Source organism: Suricata suricatta, chromosome 13, assembly GCF_006229205.1.
Source record: "Suricata suricatta isolate VVHF042 chromosome 13, meerkat_22Aug2017_6uvM2_HiC, whole genome shotgun sequence".
Taxonomy (NCBI): domain Eukaryota; kingdom Metazoa; phylum Chordata; class Mammalia; order Carnivora; family Herpestidae; genus Suricata; species Suricata suricatta.
In genome coordinates, this window is record NC_043712.1 from 39,967,748 (window position 1) to 39,992,739 (window position 24,992).

Consider the following 24,992-nt stretch of genomic DNA (forward strand, 5'->3'; position numbering starts at 1 on the left):
CTCTGGGTTGTGAGTTCAGGCTGCACATTGGGTGTACTGCTTACTTAACAATCCCAACACACATAAAAACCCTTAATCTCCCCCCTTTGAGCCATGCATAACAGTTAAGGGTATATTCTCGCACTCATTATTTTCAGAGTACACACAATGCAAAATAGGCCTTTCAACTCTAAGATTCACATATATGCTATCAACACAAACACACTTTCATACCCTTAACTCCTGGAACCTGTTAGGTGGCTTTCCAATGTACAGATAGAGAGGTAGGGGTGCTAAAGAACTTACACCCAGACCAGAAGAGAAAAGCACTTTTAGTATTTAATGAACCTCCTCCATGTGGCTTCAAGCTACCAGGACACAGGCTCCCCCAACACCCTTAATCTTCTCCTCAGCTCTTCTACTGAAGAATTTGGCCTTCACAATGACAGGCTGTTTGGGGAGCTTTCCCTTTCCCAGAACTTTGTAGTAGCCCGATCGCACCACATCAATGACAGGAGCAGCTCCTGTCTTGTTTTTGGCAGCATTTACCCTTGTCTGCTCACTGACTAAGGTCCACAGTTTATCAATGTTGACAGTTGGGCAGAAGCTCTGGTTCCTTTTTAAGTGGTAATGCCTCATACCAACTTTTCCAAAGTAACCTGGATGATATTTGTCAAAGTTAATCCTGTGGTGATGCATGCCACCAGCATTACCCCGACCTCCTGGGTTCTTCCGGTGCTTGCCGATGCTGCCGTGACCATGGCTCACGTGGCCCCGAAGTTTCCGGGGCTTCCTCAGTCTGGAAGGCATATTGGCGACCCAGGAGAAAGAGGGAAGCCTCCGCGAAATCTCGCGAGGTACTAACAATGGAGGCGGAGCTAATCTAACTTCCAATATTTAAAGTGTTCTGGCCACGGGGCACCTGGGTGGCTCAGTCAGTTAGGGGTCCAACTCTTGATTTCGCCTCAGGTCATGATCTCAGTCTTCAGATTGAGCCTCATGTTGGGCTCTGAGCTGGGCATGGGGCCTACTTAAGATTCTCTTTCTCTGTCCCCTTTGCCCCTCCCTCTTTCTCCTAAAAAGAAAAAGAAAACTTAAATGTTCTCACAGCCAACTAAGGTAATACAATTTAAGATAATGATAGCAAATTCTTAGGTGGAAAACAAACTTATGTGAATGAATATTAGCTCAGTACTCATAAAATTGTAATAGTAATTTGCGATTTTTCAAAAAGTTGCCACATAGAGTTAAAGAATCTAATGTTTATATAATACCTCTAGTGAAGTTTAAGTTCTTGGAAAAATTTAAATGATTTGACAACATGGCTTAAAAACAGCTATAATATCTTCCCTTTGATCTTTTATAGTGTGAAATATAGTGATAGTGTAACATTTGATTTTATGTAAGATCATGAAAATGCAAACCTATTTATAACTAAAATGATATTTTAAAAGATTTATCCCTTGTAAACCTGAGGCAATGCTGCATATAGACTTACTATTGTATACAAACTAACTCAAAATGTGTATATCAATTTCTCAGTTTCTGTGATTGTGGTGTTCTGTAATTATAAGCCCCGAAGGATTTCAGTACTTCAGACCAATACTGACTAAAGATAATAAATGAATCATTTTTGGTTACCCAAAATCTTTGGTTGACAATACAGCTTCTATGAATATTATAATTCATAAGGAAACTCTAATGTAACTAAGCCTAGTTTTATTTATATATCCTGTCTGTATAATTCTTATTGATGCATCCATAACACTCCCATTAAGATGAAATCACAAGAGATTATTTTATGTATTTCATACTGATGAAGTTAATACACTGTCATCTGAATCCATCTATACACATTTATTAAAATCTATTAACATAATTAAAAGATAATTAGTAAGAATGATGAAAATCTATACCAAGAAGAAAACTTAACCTTGCATAACCCATCTGCTCTTCAGAAGAAGCATTAAAAAGTTACTTTACGTAAGCCTAGATGCAAAACTGCTTCCTATGAGTGGGCTAACTCACTGCACTTTGGCGTGATCCTGAATAATATTTGACAAAAAGTTAGGTACTCTTGAAAAACTAGATTTCCTCATAATTTTTCTCACTTGCTCTTGTGCTTACTTACTGTTCTTCTAAATCTAGTCTCTAATCATTTGTCAAGGTCATACCCCAATTATTATGTGTACATAATTATTTAATAAACTGTATTTTTTGACCACTATTTTTATATGTTTTATTTATTTTTGAGACAGAGAGAGACAGAGCATAAGCAAGCAAGGGGCAGAGAGAAGGCAGAGAGAAAGGGAGACACAGAATCTGAATCAGGCTCCAGTCTCTGAGCTGTCAGCACAGAGCCTGACATGGGGCCAAACCCCCAAACTGTGAGATCATGACCTGAGCCTAAGTTGGATGCTTAACCGACTAAGCCATCCAGATGCCCCTTGACGATTCTTTTTGATACTTAATGCTCTTCTTAAATTTGTGACCCAAGTTCAGAATAATAAAACTACTGATTAGAGGTTTACATGAAAACCATGTTTAGTATTCCCAACATGGTCAACTAAGGAACTCCAGGATTGCTTCTCTCCTTTAGAAGAGGAGAATTAATAGAAATAAGTATGCACATGTTTTCTTTATACCTTAATTAGCTTAATGTTTCTGCAAAAGTTCTCCTATTTAAGCTAAAAGAAGAAAATACCTGCCAATTTTTTAAATCAGAGACTAACCATCTCCTAGATGTTGTGTACAGACACAATATTATTGATGAGAATAGGTTTCAAAAGAATGTTTTTGTCCACGAGTTTCATTATTGGTAGAAGTATATTCATGATAATGTGCACAGTAACATTCTAATTTTCAATAAATTAATATTTAATAGGGTTTTAATCCTAGATTAAGCTATCCTCATTATTTTTGACAGTTAAAACCTACTTTGCTAAGTGAATGGAAGACCCTGGAGTTCTGTCAGTGTCCTTCTGTCCATAATGTATTTTTAGCCTAAGGATAATCTTGACTTAATCCTTATGAAATAGTTATATGCCATATATCAAAAAGAGGATCGCATTTGCCTCCACTCTGATATTGATTGCTGCAATAAATTATTTAGAACCACTCAATCTTATCAAAAACTATTTTTTTTTTCTTTTTCCCTCATGCTAGCCTAAAAGCCCTCTCCTAAATGCTATAGGATAGATGGGGGAAAGGGAGGAGGGGGGAATAAAAGAACAGTTTCAGGAAAGTACTATACTTCCTCTGGAATGTTAGTGACTCAAGACACACATGAAGAGTAGATCTTTCCCAGTGGAAGCCAACCTCAATTTCATAAACAGACTCTGTTCAGGATATTTCCCTGAACGGACTCAGGACCTTGGGGCCTCTTCTAGTCCATAGCTGATGACGAAGTGAACGAGCCTGTAGGTAGTCAAAGATAATTGTAAAAAGTAAAGTTACATATAATTGAATGAAATTTTCCAAGAAATTGGGGCTGTTTACTAAAAATATTTTGAAACGCTTTTGATACTTTAAGCAAAGATAGCAAAAATCTTTCATCTTGAAACATGAACTGAATTAAATTGGTTAAAATGTATAATTTGCAGCTTAAAGTTGACCACAAGTTTGTTCTAAAAAAATCAAACTGGGTGCCTAGTTGGCTCAGTCAATTAGACATCTGACTTCGGCTCAGGTCGTGATCTCACAGTCCATGGATTCGAGCCTCGCACTGGGCTCTGTGCTGACAGCTCAGAGCCTGGAGCCTGCTGCAGATTCTGTGTCTTCTCTGTGTCCCTCCCTCACTCACACCCTGTCTTTAATTTTCAGCTTAGCCTACCTCTTCAGTCTGACATGGAACATGTTATAAATATACCACAAAACATGTGATAGATTAATATTTATGAAAATCTGCATTAAAAAAGAGATAAGTCATGGGTCATGGAGCAATTTTAAAACAGTTTATCTTATAATAAAGTAGGATATCATTTTTTTTTCAAGGACGTTCTGCCAGTTCTTAAAGTTTTCTATTTATTCTTAGTACATACATAATGACATGAATGCCAATTAATCAAAAAAGACACTGGCAGTAAATTATCCATGAGCCTAGAAGGGAAGGTGCTGACTGAGTCTCAGAAATCAACTGTATGTTACATATTGTTCTGCTTGCTTCTCATGGACTATGGACTGTCTCCATAATCCTCTGTCACCTTTACTGGATGGGTACCATTCTTTCATTTTAGAGAATATAAACCAAAACACACAGAAAGCAAGTAACTTACCTAAGTTATGGAAGAAGTAAATTCCAATTAACCACTTCAAAAAATTCCAATTAAATCCAGGCAGCTGGACTTTAAGCCTTCATTCAACACTTTCTTAATGTGCTAACATGCATACATAGGGTATTTGCTTTAAAATTCAAATTTTTAGTAAGTCCATGATCCTATTCCTCATTTTATTTGGATGCACAGATAAATATCGAGATGAGGAATAGCATCATGGCTTAAAAAAATGACTTTCAGTAAATTTTTTATACATCCTGTCATAACCTCTGGAGCATAGATAATAGTGGCTAGAAGCAAAGGAGGTGGAATCTAAATTTCTCTACAGACTGAAGAGAAGAATTCCTTTTTCTGTGAAGAATCCATGAAGAAAAAATGACCCAGTCCAGTAATCAGATAAACTGGAAAGAAAAGACATAGGTTTTAGAGAAAAACTTCTAAGCAAAATTGTGGGTACTAACCCTTGAAGAAGAAATGATCATTAAGAATTCCCTAGTGCAGGGGCGCCTGGATGACTCAGTTGGTTAAGTGTCCCAACTTTGGCTTAGGTCATAATCTCACCATTGGTGAGTTCTAGCCCTGCATCAGGCTTTCTGCTAACAGCTCAGGGCTCAGAGCCTGGTGCTTCAGATTCTGTGTCTCCAGCTCTCTGCCCCTTCCCTGCTGTGCTCTCTCTCTATCTCTCAAAAATAAATAAATGTTAAATTAAAAAAATTCCTTAGAGAAAGATATAAACTACAATATTGCAACAAATCTCTAATATTCAAATTAAATTTTCACTTGCTCTATGTTACTCTAAGTATTAGATACATTAGTCTGCAATATGTGTCCTATGTTGTTTTACTTCTGTCGCTTATCAGAATCTTCATAGACAGGTGACTTCTGTTATTTACAATAATTATATTTGTTTTGTTTTTCACAATGTGTATATTTGAAAAAGGACTTGTATCCAGATTTTATACAGAATTCTTACAACACAATAATTGTGTAGGTTTTACACTTAGTGCATTATAGGTATTCTCATATGCATTAAAGAGCTTCCTGATTATCAAAATAAAAGAGAAGAGGATTGAGTGTATAAATGTACATCCCCTTATTATCCAAAATGTTCTAAGAGGTAAGATGCAAAAATCATGAAAACATGACAACAAATTGTGCTTTTCCAAAACTACTGGCCCTCTGCCCTCTTGGAACTGATTCATCTCCTAAGTGTTTTTATCCTTGGTCAGTCCTTTATCAAATATACTTACTGTGAATACTTTGTCAAGTTTTCAGCCTTAATTTTGTTTGCCCAATAAAAACTTCTAAAGGAAAGTTTTTAATTTTACTTAACTGCCACTTATTTTTTCACAGTTCCTTGTTTTTTTGTCTTAAGACATTTTTACTTGTTCTAACTCACAAAGACTTTCTCCTTGTTTTATTCTAAAACCTTTATAATTTTAGCTTTTGCATCTAAGTCTGTAATTTAGATTGCATTCACTTTTTTACTATAAAATAAGGTGAAAGTCTGTAGATTTTTTTTCGTGTGTTAATCCTTAGTTCCCAGCATCATTTGTTGAAGACACTTTCTCCCTTGATCTGTGTATTACCTTTAAAACACATTTGGGCTATCATAGATCTTTTTTTCCATATAACTTTAAGACCAGCTTTTCAGCTTCTAAATATAAACTGACTGAAACTTTTGCTTGAGGGATTAACTCTTCTAAAACTATCACGTCACTCGACTATAGCTTTGATAACATTATATATTTATATTAGCTCTTGGAGGTTTTATTTTATTATTTGGTTATAATTTGATATTCCTTTTCCCATCCTAATAATGAGACAGGTAATAGACGTTACAGAACATTCTGGTGAGGCCATGTTGTGCTACTAACCAGTTGGCTGGAGCTGTGAAGGAAGGCATAAAAACTGTCAAAGAATATGCTGCAATTAAAACTCTAAGGTATATATATTATATATGTGTGATTTGCTTTGGTTTGTGTCCTGTGTGTGCTTGTAGTGGGTATATAAGCAAGGCCAAGACAGAATGTAAATAAGCTTTATAAAGTATATAGAAAATACACATGGTTTTGATAATTATATGACCTTTTTCCTAAATGTTGGTTTTGATAGTGTGACTATAATTTCATGGAATGTCATTTTGTCACAACATATTTTGCTTCACTAGAACATCCAGAAACCATAAAGAAACCAGTGTCAAGAGGCTTCTGGGTGGCTCATTCATTTGAGCACCTGACTCTTGATTGTGGCTCAGGTCATGATCTCATGGTTTGTGAGTTCGAGCCCCATGACAGGCTCTGCATTGGAAGTGTGGAGCCTGCTTGGGATTCTCTCTCTCTCTCTCTCTCTCTCTCTCTCTCTCTGCCCCTCTCCATGACAGATTCTATCTCTAAATAAATAAATAAATAAACATTAAAAAACAGTATCAAATATTGCTGATCTGGGTCTTGAGAGTTTTCTAGGAGGAAACATTCAAGGTATCCACAAGAAGTTTTAATACACAGGGACTGTGTAAGTAGGTAAGCATATGAAAAAAGCATTAGAGCAGATATTATTAAAATTTTTGTTCTGTGTACTCCTTTGGGTGGATGGTGAAGCCCAGGGACCCATTTAGCAGAATAACTTAAATACATACATATTCCATACAATTACAGAAGAAAACAACTGTAATGTGGAATGAATATATCTTTAATATCTTTTGATGATCAAGGTACAGTTATTAATACTGTATAGTTTGTTGCCTATAATCATGAGAATGTGAAGAAAATGCTTAACTGGTTACTGAACATAAAGGCATGATTTTTTTTCTTCTCATATTTATGGACTTCCTGGACTTAATATGTGAAGGTTTTGGTTCTTTATAGATCTCCAAAGAGTAACAACTGAATCAGTGAAAAGAAAATGGCAATTATTACAACCAAGGGTAGTATCAGTGATTAGCAAAATTCCTAGGTAGGTTACTAATGATTTCATGATAATATATATTGTATGTGCTTAGCAAACAATCAACAATTATTAAATTATCATATTCAGATATATGTTGATGATTATTAACAAATATAAAGATACTGAAAGTTGTGAAATTAAGTTAAAAATAATGAAAAGTAAATATTATGTCACTGTAAAGTCAAAATTTGGGTTTAAATAGTCTGATAGTTTCTCAGATATTCATTAGAACAGGAGTTGCAAAAAACAAATAAGGAGATTTATTTCTTGTTCTAATAGTCTTGATCGTCTGAGGAAAGAAAACTTTGATTTGATTCCTAGCTAACTATTCTCTTCCCTTATTCCCATGTCTTTCAACTGAGTAGTCTCTGTTGATGGAAGTGGCCAGGGCCCGTCATGGGGCCTGGATGAGAGTAGAAGGTTCCAGGACACGTCATTAGACTTGCCCACTCTAGGTGGGGGATAATCATCAGGTAAACTGACAGCAGTTACTCAGTATGCCAAGCAAGGCCTAATCTCCATAACAAATTGCCATTGCCAGTTGTTATATTTCCAAAAGCTGAGTACTGTCATTATTAGGAGAATCTGGGTGTCTCCCCAGATAGAAATAACCTAACAGGGAAGACAGAAGATGGTACATAAGCAATAAAAATCAAATTATTATTTAAATATTCATAAATACAGCTCTAGGGAGAGAATACTGATAGTAAAGAAAGATTACCTTCACTTATAAGTTAGAGAGTAGGAAATTACCATGTGCTAATAGCAGAAGCCCAGAGCTTTGAAGAATACCTAGATCCAGAGTATCAGTTACAGGGATGCTGAGTTCATCAGAAGCCCTCGAACCGTGTCCTGGAAAAAGGAATGAAGAACAAATTCAATCCAGTGACCAGTGCAATATAAAGGCAGTAATGTGATGTAACAAGTTCTCAACCTTCACAGGAAAGGAAATGATGAAGAAAAATCATATTTCATGCGTAAACTTCTGGGATGCTTGGAAGAGTTCCATTGCACCAAAATCCTCTCCCCATTTTGTGTTCTGTGGGCTAAAATTCTCTCCCAAAAATGCAAATGACAAAGTAATTTTACATAAAATATTGTTACTCTGAAATTAATATTTGCAACCATTGAATGGGCTTTATTAAGTGCTAACTATGTACAGTCACTGTGTCAGGCCAATGGATACAACAACAAAGACGAATAGATAAAGCAACTCAAAGTCTACATGTAGTTAAATGTAAAAATAGAAGCACAATATACTAAAGATGCTACACATAGATGCAAGCACTCATCTGCTTGCACCAGTGACGATGGCCAAAGAAATCTGAACTTTGAGCTGAGACAGGAAGGATGACTCCATTTTTTCCAAGTACCTAAGACAAGAGTAAACTTTCTAGAAAATTAATGATTAAGGTATCACCAACCCTTACTGCCTATTGGTATTACAGCATGCATGAACTGACCTTTCCTCTCTCACATCATATCTACTGTGGTAGGATGAAAACATGGGTATCTATAATATAAAGAAACCTGGAAGGAAGAAAAGCACATAACCAGAGTCATATTTCTTCATCTTCCAATTGTAATTCGATCTTTCCTTGCCTATAAAGCAAAAAGATTGGTTTCAAACATGATTGGCCCATAATGATAGGATAAACACTTAACTCTCAGGTTCAGAAATACATTTTACTTTTAAATCTTTACAGTATTGTCTCAAACTGACAGCTAACACAAAAATTAGCTTAACAGCTATTTGAACAACTTGGCAACATGGACACAACCACCTGTTCTCCAAGTAGAAGCAACGCTTTCCTTCTATTTCACATAAATCAACTTGGGTTGCTCTTAAATTTGTAAAGCCAATAAGAAAGAAAAGACAAAGGCTACTCATTAACACCATATATGGCTTTTTGATCAAGATGGATCTTGTTGGTAATTCCATTTTCTGCTGAAGGCCTTGCACGGCAGACTAATTGCTGGCTCTAAAGGTTGTACTCATTATGCTACACTTATCAACCCCTGGGGAAGAATGTTATTTTCATAGCCACTATGCTGCCTGATACAGCTTTTTCCTAGACAGTCCCATTGATTTGTACAGATTTTGTAATTTGTATCTTTCCATTTATACTCTCCACGTCGCTAGACTCTTAATGTATATTTTATGCCTCATTGTTGAGGCAAGTCACAATCCTGTGGACAGCTAGATGAGCTAAAGATGCTTAATTGTTGTCCTTGCTGAATCCTACTGTGTGAGCCTCCGTGTCTGACGGTGATCACAATAATGGAGAACGACATACAGATTATATATAACTATAGTTAGCTGTTTCAAGAGAAAAACCATCTGAACTCTTGAGCCCATAATATTGATGGAGCCCTTGCTCCTAAAGAGATGGTGTCGTACACATAAAAAACAGAATGAATTACATAAGCAATTATCCCTTTTGAGGGGGAAAAGATGAATTAGTTCACTGTTGAATGAAGAGAGCGTACACTCAATTTTTCATGTTATCTGAGAAAAAGCTTTGTAGAATTGACCATGTGTAAGCAAAATGGTTTTTCTACATACTGAAATGACCATTCTTCCTCTTTGTAAGATTTAGTTGTTGTTTTTAGATACAGAGAGAGACAGCACGAGGAGGGGAGAGTCAGAGAGAGAGAGGGAGGTACAGAATCTGAAGCAGGCTCCAGGCTCTGAGCTAGCTGTCAGCACAGAGCCCGACGCAGGGCTCGAACCCACAAACCGTGAGATCATGACCTGAGCTGAAGTAGGACGCTCAACTGACTGAGCCACCCAGGAGCCCCTATATGATCTAGTTTTAAAAAGACATTGACAAATAATCTTAGGTTGATTTTTCACCACAGGGATTATGAAAAAAATGAGAGCTAGTTTAAAAAGTACAATAGAAAAAATAATGATAGAATAATTGTAGTGAGAATGCGCCATACATATACCTTGGTGTTCTCTTTGAGAACATGACTAGAAAAGCATGAAAATATTACATTCACATGACTATGTGCATATATTAAATAGATTTTTAAAATCATGCTTTTATTCTTCATCATTATATTAAGCCTCTAATATTTATTTAAACTGAGAGATTTGCTTCGTGAAAATGGCACATAAATGTTGTATTTGGGCAGGCTATGTGGCCCAAATAGCTGAGACATATTTTCATTTTATTATAATTCAGACAATATCACGTGAATTTTGGACAAATATGAAAAGAACAGGTTTTACAATATCTTTATTAAAAAAGGATTTTAAAAATAGCAAAATGCTTAAAATAAATGCAAAATGAATATTTTCAGTTAAGTCTACTAAATGGATAGGGTGCTGTATTTAAAAATCATAAGAAAGGCAAATGACAATTTGAAAAATATTAGGACAATATGTGACTATGTTAATTTTTTATTACCCAATTAATATTAACACCAATTGAGTATAACTTTTACTTAAAGAGAACTTTTTAAGTTCCATATTTTCTCATCTTAGGAGAGGATTTAAAGATATAGTTTAACTTATGGAGGCTTTCAAGAGAAATTTTGATGTAAATGCTACCTTAGAAGGATTCGTGGAGCATATACTCTGAGGGAAAAAGAAAATTATCATCCTGTCTCTACCTAAATGGTGCTGAAACCTTGGGTAAGTGATGAGTCAGGGATTGATAAGTTGATGCTCCTCACAGCCTCCAGCTAGACCGCTTCCTATTCTGCTCTGACATGTAGCTTACAAAGTCAGGCCTCCAGGATATTTCATCACCACATGACAGAAACAGAGACTTGGAATAATTCAACACTGTCATTCTTCTATTCACTTAACAAATATATATTGTGCATCTGGCTACATATACTGTGCAAACAGGCTGTCCTGGGAATACAGAAATGAAAATATCTTGCCTTCAAGTAACTCGGTCTACTTGGGGATGAAACAAATATGAAACAATATATAAAACAATATACCTTAAATTGACGGATACCGTAATTTGAGTATGTGGGAGGAAGAGGTGGCTGAGAGAGAGGTCTACTAAACAAGGTCCAGTCAGAGCCAAATACCGCTCAGTTATTTTAACAAAGGTTAGCAGGGTTGGAGACTTGTTCTTGCAAACAGGAACATGACAGTGTCACAGTGGTAGTAACTAGAAAAAGTTTGTGCTGAGCTAACAGAAAAGATGTTGAGGGTGCCTGATGGATCAGTTGGTCAGGCTTCAGATTCTTGATTTCAGCTCAGGTCACGGTTTCGCAGTTTGTGAGTCTGAGCCCACGTTGGGCTCGATGCTGATAGTACAGAACCTGCTTGAGATACTCTCTCTCCCTCTCTCTCTCTGCCCCTCCCCAGTTCATGATATCTCTCAAATAGGTGAATAATTCTGACCTCTTTTTTTAAAGCTTATTTAATTTTAAAGGCCCAGAGGAGGGGTTTCGTGAGCTAAGGCTCTAATTTCTGAGGAGGAGACACTGTACACCTGGTAGACATCTGAGGCCCTCAGAGGATGGTCCTCATGGACCAGGGACCCAGATCTTGAAGGATAGCTCCAGCAGGATGTTTCTGGTGTCACTAAGCAGAAGACCGTTAGAAGAGTGTTGAAAAAAACTGGACACTGATTTCAGTGGCTATTAGTAAGTGAATGGCCACTTCCAAAGCCAAGGTATACTGCTGTGGTGGTGCTGACAGGAACAAAAAGGGAGCCTAAAATGGAAGCAGGACAAGACAACCAAAACCCTTCTCTTTGCTCCAACAGTCTAGTCTCCATCCCTGGCCTCCAGGGAGGCAGCTAGCAAAATTGAAATAGGGTTTATAGAGTCCTTGCCAAGCACAAAAGAGTGAGATTTAATCCAAAAAACAATATTTACTATACAGGTAAATGTAGAGGCACGAAGGACAGTAAAGTAAGCAAACTTCTAACAAAAGGGGACCTTAAACTGAAGATGAAAGAGTGAGCAAGAATTTTCTAGAGTGGCCTAAGAAACATAGTATGAGCCTGACTAAAGGATTATGGAGAGGGATGGTTCACAAGAAGGGAAAACAATGCATGATTTACCAGGAATAACAGTGGCAAGCATGTATTTAAAACATGTACGTAAAAGGAGAGACAGATAAAACTGGTTGGGTTAATGAAGGGTGTCAGATTATAAAAAGCTGAGAACATCCCCAAGTAATTGGACAAATATTTACTTTGCAGCCATTGTAGTTTATAAAGGACTCTAGTGCCCTGTGATGGATGCTGTTGCTTAAGGAAGTCTGAGGTGGTGACAGCTTTCAGGATGGATGGGAAGGAAAAGGGAAAGAATGGTTTAGAGCCCAACGAAAGAACTACTCTCATAATATAGACTCATGATGATGAGCGTGGCAATAAGTCAATGCTGACAAAGTCTAGACAAACCGTAAAAGAAAAGGTAAACTGTGGAACTTCCTGGAAAGCAAAATCAAAGAAACCTGAAGACCCATGACTTGTTTTAAAATGCAAGTTTTTCTCCCTATCATAACGGAAAGTCAAATGACTTTAGACCATAACACTTTATACACAGTCATCATTTATAATTGCACATTAATGGTAATGTAAGTTGTGGCTGGAATGTAACCAAAGTTTGAAGTCTTAAAGGTATGCTTTTGGAAGTCTCAGAAGCAAAATGGTTCTTGGACATTTTTACAGCAAGACTTGTCAAGTCTCTAAGGAGTTTATGTATACCTTGAGCTACTAGACTTTGACTGAATATTGAGATTTCTTGAAAGGTAGCTTGCCTCCTTGCTTTCTTGTATCTAAAACAAGAGTAAAAATATTCGCTTTAACAACTACAGTGGGGAATAAGCAGAGCAGGAGTACTGATGGACAGGCATACCTTATTTCATTGTACTTCATTGTGCTTTGCAGGTAATGCATTGTTTTGTTTTTTGTTTTTTGTTTTTTACAAATTGAATATTTGTGGTAACCCTAAATCAAGCAAATCTTTGGATGCTGCTGTACAACAGCATTGATTCACCTTGGGTCTCTGTGTCACATTTTAGTAATTCTCACATTTCAAACTTCTCCATTTTTGTTATAGTGATCTGTCATCAATGATCTTTGTAATTCTTTTATGATGACAAAAACTCCACCATTAGAAGATGCAAATTTCATCGATAAATATATTTGTTCTATCTAACTGCTCCATCGACCAGTGTTCCCCCATTTTTTCCCCTTCTTCAGGCCTCCCTATTCCCTGAGACACAACAACATTGAAATTAAATCAATTAATAACCCTACAGTGGCCTTTTATGTGTTTGAGAAAAATAGAGTCAAACATCTTTCACTTTAAATCAAAAGCTAGACATGATTAAGCTCAGTAAGTAAAGCATGTCGAAAGCCAGCTGAGGTAAGCTGATAGATGGACCTCTCGTGTCAAAACATTCAGCAAAGTTGTGAAAGCAAAGGAAAAAGTCTTGAAGGAAACTCAAAGTGCTGTTCCAGTGAACACACAAATCGTAAGAATGTGTATCAGCTGTATTGCTGATGTGGCAAAAGTTTCAGTGGTCTAGATGAAAGATCAAACAAGCTAACTTTCCTTAAGCCAAGCCCAAATCTAGAGCAAGGTTCTAATGTTCTTCAATTCTGTGAAGGCTAAGATCGGTGAAGACACTGCCGAATAAAAATTGGAACCTAGCAGAGGTTGCATCTTAAGGTTTAAAGGAAGAAGCCATCTCCATGACATAAAAGTGCAAAGTAAAGCAGCAAGTGTTGATGTAAAAGCTGCAACAAGTTATCCAGAAGATCTAGCTAAGATCATTAATGAAGGTGGCTATGCGAAGAAACAGATTTTCAATGCATATGAAATAGTATACTATTGGATGAAGATGCCAGCTAGGAGTTTCATGCTACAGAGAAGTCAAGTCTCATTTCAAAACACAGGCTGACTTTCCTTTTGGGCTAATGAAGCTAATGACTTTAAATTGAAGTCTGTGTTCATTTACTATTCCAAAAATCCTAAAGCCCTTAAAAATTACACCAAATCTACTCTGTCTGTGCTCTATACATGGAAAAATGCCTGGATGATAGTACATCTCTTTATCACATGGTATGTTGAATATTTTAAGCCAGCTGTTAAGAACAGCTCAGAAAGAAAGATTGATTTCAAAATATTACTATTCATTGACAATTCACCCAGTCACCCAAGAGCTCTGATGGAGATATACAAGATGAATGTGGTTTTCATGCTTGCTAACAGAACATCCATTCTGCAGCTCATAGATCAGGGAGTCATCTCTACTTGCAAGTCTTATTATTTAAAGAGTATGTTTTATAAAACTGTAACTGCAGTAGATTCCTTTGATGGATCTGGGTAGAGTAAATTGAAAATCTTTGGGAAAGAATTCATTATTCTATTTGCCATTAAGAATATTTGTGATTCATGGGAAGAGGCCAAAATATCAATATGAATAGGAGTTTGGAAGAAGTTGATTCTAATCTTCATGTATGACTGTGAGGTGTTCAAATTCAGTATTCAGTGTAGGAAGTAAGTACAGATGCGGTGGAAACAATATGATAAGTATAATTAGACCTGGAGCCTCAAAATGTGACTGAGATGCTTCAATCTCATGATAAAATTTGATTGGATCAGGAGTTGCTTTTTATGGATGAGCAATGAAAGTGGCTTTTGAGATAGAATCTACTGATGAAGATGCTGTGAAGATATTTGAAATGACAACACAGGATTTAGAATGTTACATAAACTCAGTTCATAAACCAGCAGCAGGTTTTGAGAGGATTGATTCCAATTTTTAAAGGAAGTTCTACTGTGGCTAAAATGCTATCAAACAGCATTGCCTGCAACTGAGAAACTCTTCATGAAAGGAAAAACCCACTGATGTAGCAAACCTTACTGTTGTCCTATGTTAAGAAAATACCACAGCCACCCCAATCTTCAACAACCACCATCCTTATCAGTCAGTAGCCATCAACATCAAAGCAAGATCCACTCCCCCACCCCTGCAAAAAGATTAGGACTCACTGAAAGTTCAGATGATGGTTAACATCTTTTGCAATAAAGTAATTTTAATTAAAATATGTATATTGTTTTTAAGACATAACACTATTACACACTTAGTGGACTATAGAATGGTATAAATAAAACTCATATACATTGGGACACCAAAAAGTCATTTAACTTGCATTATACTGTGAATTGTCTGGAACCAAACCAGGAATATCTCTGAGCTATTCCTGCAATAATCAAGGCTTTTTGGTTGGTTACCTTGGATTTTTGTCCATATTTTATCTGTCCCTACTGCATGGTCACTTAGGAGTTCCCATTCTTCCATTCTCCCAGAGAAATGCCTGATAAAGATCTTTGTCCAGATCTCTGCTTGTTGGAACATATGATAATCTAATTTCCAAGTATGGTGAAGCAGTTTAGCGGGAACAGTTTTAAAGTTTTGTATAATTGGACATTGGAATTCAAATAATCCAGTGTACCTAGCCACAAAAGATTTTTACTACTGTAACATTGTTGCTTTTCTAAACCCTACAAAGCATGTCAGAGCTTAACAGGGTTTACTAATGACTTATATCTGAGGAAATAGCAGATTGCATCCTCTGTAATCTTGGAGACTGAAGCAAAATATAACTATTCTGGGTCTTTTGGACTTGACTTTATTATGGTTAAGCTAACTAATGCTCAATTAACTAGGAATTGTAAAAAAAAAAAAATTAACCTGACATCCAAATTTGCTAATGAAAAGAAAGAACAACTTCTTGCATAGTGAATCATAGTGTCTATAAGTTATTATTTTAAATTTAAGATGAACGAATAAGCCATTATTTGCAGACTGAAAGTGTAGATTATTATAATCATCAACAGTGAAGTGACCACTTGGTAAGAATAAGTCACTCGAGTGGATATCTTGAAAGAAAGAGAGCACATAAAAAAAATCAGACCCTTGGGAGACACCATCCCAAGATGAGAAGAGTAAAATGATAGAGAAATAAGTCACAGATATGAAAGCATTTCAGTGTTGCATGATATGGAGCCAGATGAGAACAGCATTTCAGAAGACGAAAGGTTGTTCAGTTTTTATGATTGTGAACAGCACATCAAAGAACATGTAGTCTAAGAATATGTGATCCATTTTGTCTAGTAGAAGGTGACACAACCTTTGAAATACCAATTTCTATAGAACAGAAGGACGAGAATCAAAAGTGCAGAGTATTAAATACAAGGATTATTGAAAAAATGCCAATTTTAACAATCAAAAGAAACAAACTATGGCAATGCTCAAAAAAGTTGTTTTTGAAATTAGAAGGCATTATAGTTAATTCCAAGAGTTTAAAATGGGCCTTTCTTCTTTATAATGTAGAAATTTTTTAATTTAAATAAACATTAGCATATTTTTTTGGTTTTGCTTCAATTTTTTGTTTAAGTTCTAGCTAGCTAATATATAAAGTAATTGGTTTCAGTAGTAGAATTTAGTGATTCATCACTTACATATAACACCCAGTGCTCATCCTAACAAGTGCCCTCCTTAATATCCATCACCCATTTAATCCATCTCCCCCACTTCCCTTCCAATAATCCTGTTTGTCCTCTGTAGTTCACAGTCTCTTATGGTTTGCCTTCATGTCTCTCTTTTTTTTATTCCTTCTGCTTTGTTCATCTGGACCTTTTCCTAAAATTTCACAAAGAGTGAAATCACATGGTATTTGTCTTTCTCTGACTGACTTATTTCGCTAAGCATAATACTCTCTAGCTTCACCCACATCATTGCAAATGGCAAGATCTCGTTTTTTCTGATGACTGTATATTCCATTGTATATGTATACCAATCTTCTTTATCCATTCATCAGTTGATGGACATTTGGGCTCTCTCCAAAATTATGCTCATCTTGATAGTGGTGCTGTAAACATTGGGGTGCATGTACCCCTTCAGTATTTTTATGTTCTTTGCATAAATACCTAGCAGTGCAATTTCTGGGTCATAGGATAGTTCTATTTTTATCTTTTTGAGGGACCTCCATACTGTTTTTCAGAGTGGCTGTGCCAGTTTGCATTTCTGCCAACAGTGCAAGAGGGTTTCACCACATCCTTGCCAGTATCTGCTTCCTGTGTTGTTAATTTTATCCATTCTGACAGGTAGGAGGTAGTATCTCATTGTAGTGTTGATTTGTATTTCCCTGATGATAAGTGATGTTGAGCATCTAGGAACATTAGAATCTACTCTTTACAGAAACCTTAAGTACCCGATAGCCCTGTAATAAACACTTTGCATGTATTATCACATTTAACTTTCAACTTTCAAGATAGAAATTAAGCTTATTTAACAGACCAAGAGACATGCTTTAAGATAGGAAGTAGTATCATGGAAGTCACAAATGTAGTATGTATTTAATCTCTAATTGTATTTCTGTATTTGTCTCTTTGTCTCTTTTTTTTTTTTAGTTTACTTTTTGTTGATTTTGAAACTCTTTAATTAGACATCACACATTTATCATTATTATGTTCCTGACAGATATGCCTTTATTTATTATACATTATCTTCTATTTCTGATAAGAGTTGTTCTTTTAAGACAAAGCAGCCTTCTTGTATTACTTTATGAATATTTTTTCATCCTTTCCTTTTCAAACCTAAGTGTATCTTTATATTTCAAAATAATCGCTTTTAGACTATTCATAGTCAAGAGTGCCTATTTTTCCAATGTGAGGATATTTGCTTTTATTTTCTACCAAAATTCTTTGTTTATTCAAGAACTGTGTTGTGGAGTGCTAGGATGGTTTAGTCAGTTAAGCATCCAACTCTTGGTTTCAGCTTAGGTCATAGTTTCACAGTTCAGGATTGACTCGGGATTCTCTCTCTGTCCCTTCCCACCCCCTACTCGTGTGCTGTCTCTCTCTCTCTCTCTCAAAAAAAATAAAGAAAATAAAAAGAACTGTGTTGCAAGGATAATTACTTTTAATAGGAATATTTAGTTAATTTAATTTAGTCTTACTCTCTCTGCCCTGTAAATGCATGTTTCTCTTTACTTATACTGCTATCATCTCCATTTAGCCTGAAGAAATTCCTCCATATTACTAAAAAGTTCAGATACAGTAGTCACTGAATCTTTCTGCTTTTGTTGACCTGAAGAAACATTTTGCTTTCATATTTGAATATTTTCACTGGATATTGAATACAGCTAGTACTTACTTTACATGATTTCTATATGCTGGAGTTTCCATTACTGTGGTTAAATAATATCAATCTCCCACAACATGGTTCAAATTTCAATTAACACAGTATTAGCAGTGATAATTGCATTAAGTACAAGACAGTGAATAAAGTGCTACTGTCTCTTCAATCCACAAATCACCAGGTAAGTCACAGATACACCTCATGATAATGACTGATCACTGCATCTCTTATTCACTGCAAGTACAGGGACAGTGACGTGGTGAGGGGGTTGGGGTGGTCTCAGTTTGCAGATATTTTACCAACAAAATTGACCCATTAACTTGTGAAAAGGTAGAATGAATCTAAAGTTGGGTTTTTGATCCCCCCAATATAAAGAACCTTATCTAATAATTTTATGAAAGCTATAGAAACCATTTTCAGAAAAAGGAACGTAAATGTAATCTACATACAACTTCAGAGATTCAAACAAATCTCACTTAATAAAATAAATACCCAAGTGCAGAAACTGACTTTTCCCCATCATTTCTCATGCAAACTATCCTTTCTTTTAAAAACTGAACCTACTTCAAAGGAAATACACATAAACTCAATAATAAAAAAAAAAACTAATGAAAAAATCTGAATAAATGTGGAAAATTCACACCAAAAAGCGATTAAATATATAATTGGCATGAATATAATATTTAAGTTGCTAAACATACAGCTTTCAGAAGTGCAAATTTTCAAGTACCTCAAAGAACTCTAGGATTAGTTTGAAGGTGCCTCTGCTTCAGAAGTCCTGGGTGAATGTTTCTGTAAACACTGGTCCTTACAACGTTTTAAACTGCGTATTGAATGTGTTTTAAACAGTAAGATTCCTGGTTCTGTTTTAATTGAATAAAGGCTATTATTTAATTAAAAAATTTAAAAAAGAGAACCGACTTGCCGAAATAGTGCAAATTCTAAACAGGGGGTTCCTACTTGTAACGTTAATCACCATCACAACATGATGTGTGTGACTGGGATTATGGAATGGCTCCATTAAATTGCATCCGTGCACTATCACCCACTGGCATTGTGAAGAGCACGTGGACTAGAAAGATTTATGCTGCTTCTTAAATTGATAAACTCTGAGAGCTCATTCTTTTCCAATTAGTCTCTAAAGAAATCACTAAGGTTCTCCTTAAATAACCAGAAATAACAAGAACTTGCTCAGCAATTGAGAGTTTTTAGGACAGTACTGTCTTGTCAGTTCTTAACTTACCTGATCAAATAAAATATGTTCTCTTTCCAGGACATGCCTGCCATTAGCCACCAACTATAATGCTGTTGACAATGATCACGAAGCATAGTATTACTTGTACACTAATGTGATTTGAAAGTCTTATTTCATTATGATAGTCTTGCTTTCTATCATACTGAATTAGCATCATCGCACCATTTAGCTGTTGTTTACCCTAATAAGGTAGGACTTGTAATTATCCTCCTCCTCATATTTATGAAACACAGATATAATTTGGGATAGCAGATTAACTGCTATAAAATGGCTAATACAGAGGATGTTTCACAGAAAAATCTCCCCCAAGCACATTTATTTTTTCTTTGTGTATATAACCTTTCCATCCTTTGCTCTACATGATATCTATATATACTTCTATACATCACTATTGGATGTGTATTTCTCTATGTATATATGTATATAATATAAATAAAATATCTCCTTCTATATATAATATCTACTTGTCATATATAAATATTTATATATATTATTGCATTGAATAGATATATGTTTACAAGTATATACATATACTTATATAAGTGCACATATATTCTTATAAAATATCTATTTTATATGTATATTATATATTTGTATGTATAATATAAAATATAAATCCTACTATGATTCAAGGAGGCTTAAAGTAGGTTTGGGTGTTAATAAAATATATGACAGTCAATTTTGCAATTATTTTAGATTTTTCTTTTTCTCTTAAAGAATGTCACATTTAAAAAATTTTTTTAATGTTCTTATTTATTTTTGAGAGAGAGAGAGAGAAACAGAGCATGAGTAGGGGAGGGTCAGAGAGAGAGGGAGACACAGAATCCAAAGCAGGCTCCAGGCTCTGAGCTAGCTGTCAGCACAGAGCCCGACACAGGGCTGGAACCCATGAGCCGTGAAATCACGTCCTGAGCCAGAGTCAGACGCTTAACCCACTGAGCCACCTCAGTGCCCCAAGAATGTCACATTTTAAATGTACTGTATTCATAAAGTCTATTTCAGATTTGTGATCTTTTTATGTATATAGTTTATTTATTTTTGAGACAGAGACAGAGACAGAGGCACGAGTGGGAGAGAGGCAGAGAGAGAGGGAGACACAGAATCGCAAACTGGCTCCAGGCTCTGTGTTGTCAGCACAGAACCCAAGGCAGGGCTTGAACCCACAAACCACGAGATATGACCTGAGCTGAAGCCAGACGCTTAACCGACTGAGCCACCCAGGCGCCCCCTATCTGTGATCTTTAAGAAACCATTTCAAGTTAGGAATCTTATTTATCATTTAATCTACCACCCAATAGTTTCTGAGAGGCACAATTTGATGGTCATGTTTTCCTGATATTTACATTTTATATCTTTGAATTTTTTGGATTGTAACAACTTGTATACCATTTAATCATGTTTTTTTGTTGTTGTTGTTAACTCTGATAAGCATGAAGCTCCTTATTGATATGGTAATACATATAATTAACTATAAGCACCTTGTGAAGCTGTATCTTTGTCACATCTCTAACCATAAATTACTGGGGCTTTTTTGCTTGTTTCAGCACTTCCATTGGAGTATGATATGATACAGGCTAACCACAGAGAAAAAATAATTGTAGTCATTGGGTAGAAAATGGGGGAGTGTTGAAGGTGGTAAATTATCATCATTGCATTGGTTTCCCTTAGGTAAATGGTCTCAGTGGTTCAAAAAAGAGCTACCAGCTAGCAAATATTAATGTGTTACTGTCAGAGGACATGTTCACATTCATTTTATAGTCAAGGGACTATCCTGTGATTTGTGCAATGTTAATTTTTTTAAATGTCCTTTGTTAGATGAGCAACAGAAAGCAACACTTTCTAAACTGTCGTTTAGAGTTCCATCCTATTTCTCCTGCCTGCAGTTGTAGCTAGATATTTAAAATTCTTCTCTACTTTTAAAATGGAGAAAGGGTATCTCCACTAGTCCTTCAGTTCTCTAGGAAAAGTTGCTAATTTTTGGAAGATCACCTGTGCATAGAAGTTCCATCTCATTTTGGATAAACAAAAAGTCAGATAAGGTTATATTAGCCCATTAGCTAATGAGCATAATACAGTGAACAAGAAGTTATTCTGTAGCAGTGGAACCAATGACACAAGAAATTGCAATGTAAAATGTTGCCTCCTAGAAAGAAAACCAATGGCAAATGTAAGAAACACTGAGAGAAAGTGGCAATAAACATAAAAGAGAGGGGCGCCTGCGTGGCTCAGTCAGTTAAGCGGCCAATTTAGGCTCAGGTCATGATCTTGCTGTCCATGGGTTTGAGCCTCGTGTGGGGTTCTGTGCTGACAGCTCAAAGCCTGGATGCTGCTTTGGATTCTCTCTCTCTCTCTCTCTCTCTCTCTCGCTCTCTCTCTCTCTCTCGCTCTCTCTCTCTCTCTCTCTCTCTCTCTGTGTGTGTGTGTCACTCTCCTGCCTGAGTTCTTTCTCTCTTAAAATTAAATAATTATAAAAAATTTTTTTTTAAAGAATAAAAAGAATTATGTCCTTCCTTCTTTATTTATCTTTCTTTACTGATGCCTAGAATATTCAAAGAATATGTTCAGCAAAGAGTAAGACTCATAATATTCAAGAACTTCTTTTTCTTTTTGTCTTCCAAAACCTCTTTTTTTTCCCATTATTCCCTAAAGTGATTGATACTTGATATTCTGTGGGACTAGTATGCAAAAATTATGGTACTAAGATTTCCTGCCTTATGTATCATATTAATACAATAACTTTAAATATCTCTAGTATATTTCCTGTTAAATTTTTATCATATGTCTATATAAAAATAAATTATTTAATTCCTAAAACAGTATATAAATGAGTATTAAATATTCATATTTATAAAGTTATAATTAAAAGGTAGGTGTGCTTATAAAACCAGTAGTTCACTAGAATCTTAGAGTAAATAATATATCTTAGTCTCATTTACATTTAGGAAAATTGAAATTCAGAGAAAGTGATTTATTTGCTTGATATACCATCTAAGACCTAAAGATGAGATTCAAACTCAGATCTACATGGTTTGGTGTTCTATTTTTAACCATTATTTTTATGGGACTCTTTAAAGTGGTTTTCATTAAATAATGTTTTTTGCCTAGCCTAATTCTGAATATATTGAGAGTAAAACAAGGAATAAAAAATGATGATTAGCATATTACCTTTATTGCAGAAACAGATGAGATTAGAAGATACATCTTACCACGGGAGCCACTATCCCTTCTAACTTCACCCTAGCGTCAGGTTCACTGAAATGTCACTCACAGGCAATGCAGGACAAGGGCAAAACCTCTCCGTACTCCACTGACAATGTGGAAATGTCCCCTAGAGGAGCAGGAAAGACACCACGGATGCCAAGGTAAATAAAAGATGTAACTGAGTAAGACCCTCCTCAGGGACAAAACATGCCTGGAGGTGCATGTGAAGAGTCTCTCATGATGGAAATCAGTCCCATCTAACAGTTTACTTCCAGGAGTTTGACAGGAATAAATCTGTTTTTTATTGAGGAAAATATTTATTCCAAAAACTTTTGTGAAAGGTCCTCTCTATGAAAGGAATATTCTTAATTCTAAGAGCTAAGTCTTTTGGACTGATGATCTTCATAGAGACATTATTGAAGAATAAAATCAAATTTTTCTTTCCCTGTAAATGCATAAAGTAAGAGTAATAAAAAGAAAATAAACCAAATTACTTGCTTAGCAAAGTACAACATTTTATTAGCTATGTGTTACATTTTTATAATTGTTTAGATAAAATGAAATAACTTTCTTTAAAAATCACAGAGACATTAAAACTAATGAATCAGTGCCACCTTTTTCAGAGAAAATACGAGTTTTTTACTTATTATGGTCTTAAAGTTATATTAACATTAGTTTATTTAAATATTAATACAAGAGAATCTATGGCTAAGTTTATTGGTTTCAATATTGCTATTAATATTATTTTTCTTTTATTACCTCCTGATCCGTAGTCTGACACGTTATCCATTGCGCCCCTGGCCCGTCCCTTCTTTTATTACCTTAACACCAATAATTTGAATATTCCTACACACACAATAAATTGGATATTTATCATATTTAACATTTTCTTGTAGATTTTGTTTTTTTGTTTACATCTTCAAGTTTAGTTCCTTTAAAAATGAGAAAAATAAAGAATACTCAGGCAGAAGTGTCATAAAACATAATGTTCAAATTATATTTACTCTTATTCAAAAACATTCTTTGGAGCTATCAAAGCTTTAAAATAATTTTTTATCAAAAATAATTTCCATTTTTTGTTTCATTTCCAAGTATTTTGGAGAAAATAGGGTGTTCAGTAAGCTATGTATTATTGAATACATATCAATAATTTTTAGTTATCATTGCTTGCTAAAAATTCTTCAAATATATTATTAATGCACAATAATGAATCTAATATTATTTTAAACTTTATCCGAATTGTTTTAAAAATACCCAATACTGGGGCACCTGGGTGCCTGTCGGTTGAAACTCCAACTCTTGTTCAACCTAAGTTCTGGTCCCAGGATTGTGAGATTGAGTCCCATGTCAGGCTCTGCCTGAGCCTAGAGCCCACTTAGGATTTTCTCTCTTCTTCTGCCCCTTTCTCCCACTAATGCTCTCTTTCTCTCTCTCTAAAATAAAAAATCCAATATTAATATTCTATTCATTCTATCTGTATACATACATATAGTCATTTATGACACCTAAAAAATGAAAAATTCATTGTCCAAAACAAGAACATACTTTTTTCAAATGTTTTTTCTATAACTTTATCATTGAAAAATTAACAGTATTATTTATTATTTTAGAGGGTAAGGATTACGTTGACTTTTGCTTTTGGCCATGACCTAGTAATAGAAACTGATTTACTCACCTTAAACCAACTAGATCACTGAAAAGACATTTGGAACAATTATTTTCAGACATTGGACAATAGGTAGTGCTAGACATCATCTGTAAGACAAAGGCAACAAAAGTATGGCTTTTCACCCGTGGCATAGTGCCCCGATCCCACAGCAATGCTGCTGAGTTGTGAAAACAGATGCAGAGATGATGATCAGGAAGTGTGAGGTAACTTAACATTGTGATGAAGAGTTTCAGGAAGGAAAGAGGTCTGCATAAAAAAAAGTGTGCTGTAAGTCTGCATCAAGGTGTCCTTGAGTCTTTGCTGAAAGTGTGTTAATATAGAGACTTTTAATAACACAGTTTCTGGCATGTGAGATTCAGTCTCAACCTCAGTCGTTCCTACCTCAGGCTCAATCACAAAAGTATCCAACCCAGATGGAAAAATCCCAGATTTTTGCTCATGAGGGGTCACCCAAAAGGTTGGCTTTTATAGGGTAACTCAAAGACAGTGTAACTGTTGAGAACTACTTATCCATAAAAAAAGCTGATC

General features: G+C 35.5%; 2 pseudogenes; one reads left to right on the top strand and one right to left on the bottom strand.

Annotated features, from left to right (window-relative positions):
- Window positions 1–292: 292 nt before the first annotated feature.
- LOC115276471 lies at window positions 293–804 on the bottom strand (annotated as a pseudogene).
- Window positions 805–9,121: 8,317 nt separating this feature from the next.
- LOC115275916 lies at window positions 9,122–15,207 on the top strand (annotated as a pseudogene).
- Window positions 15,208–24,992: the final 9,785 nt, after the last annotated feature.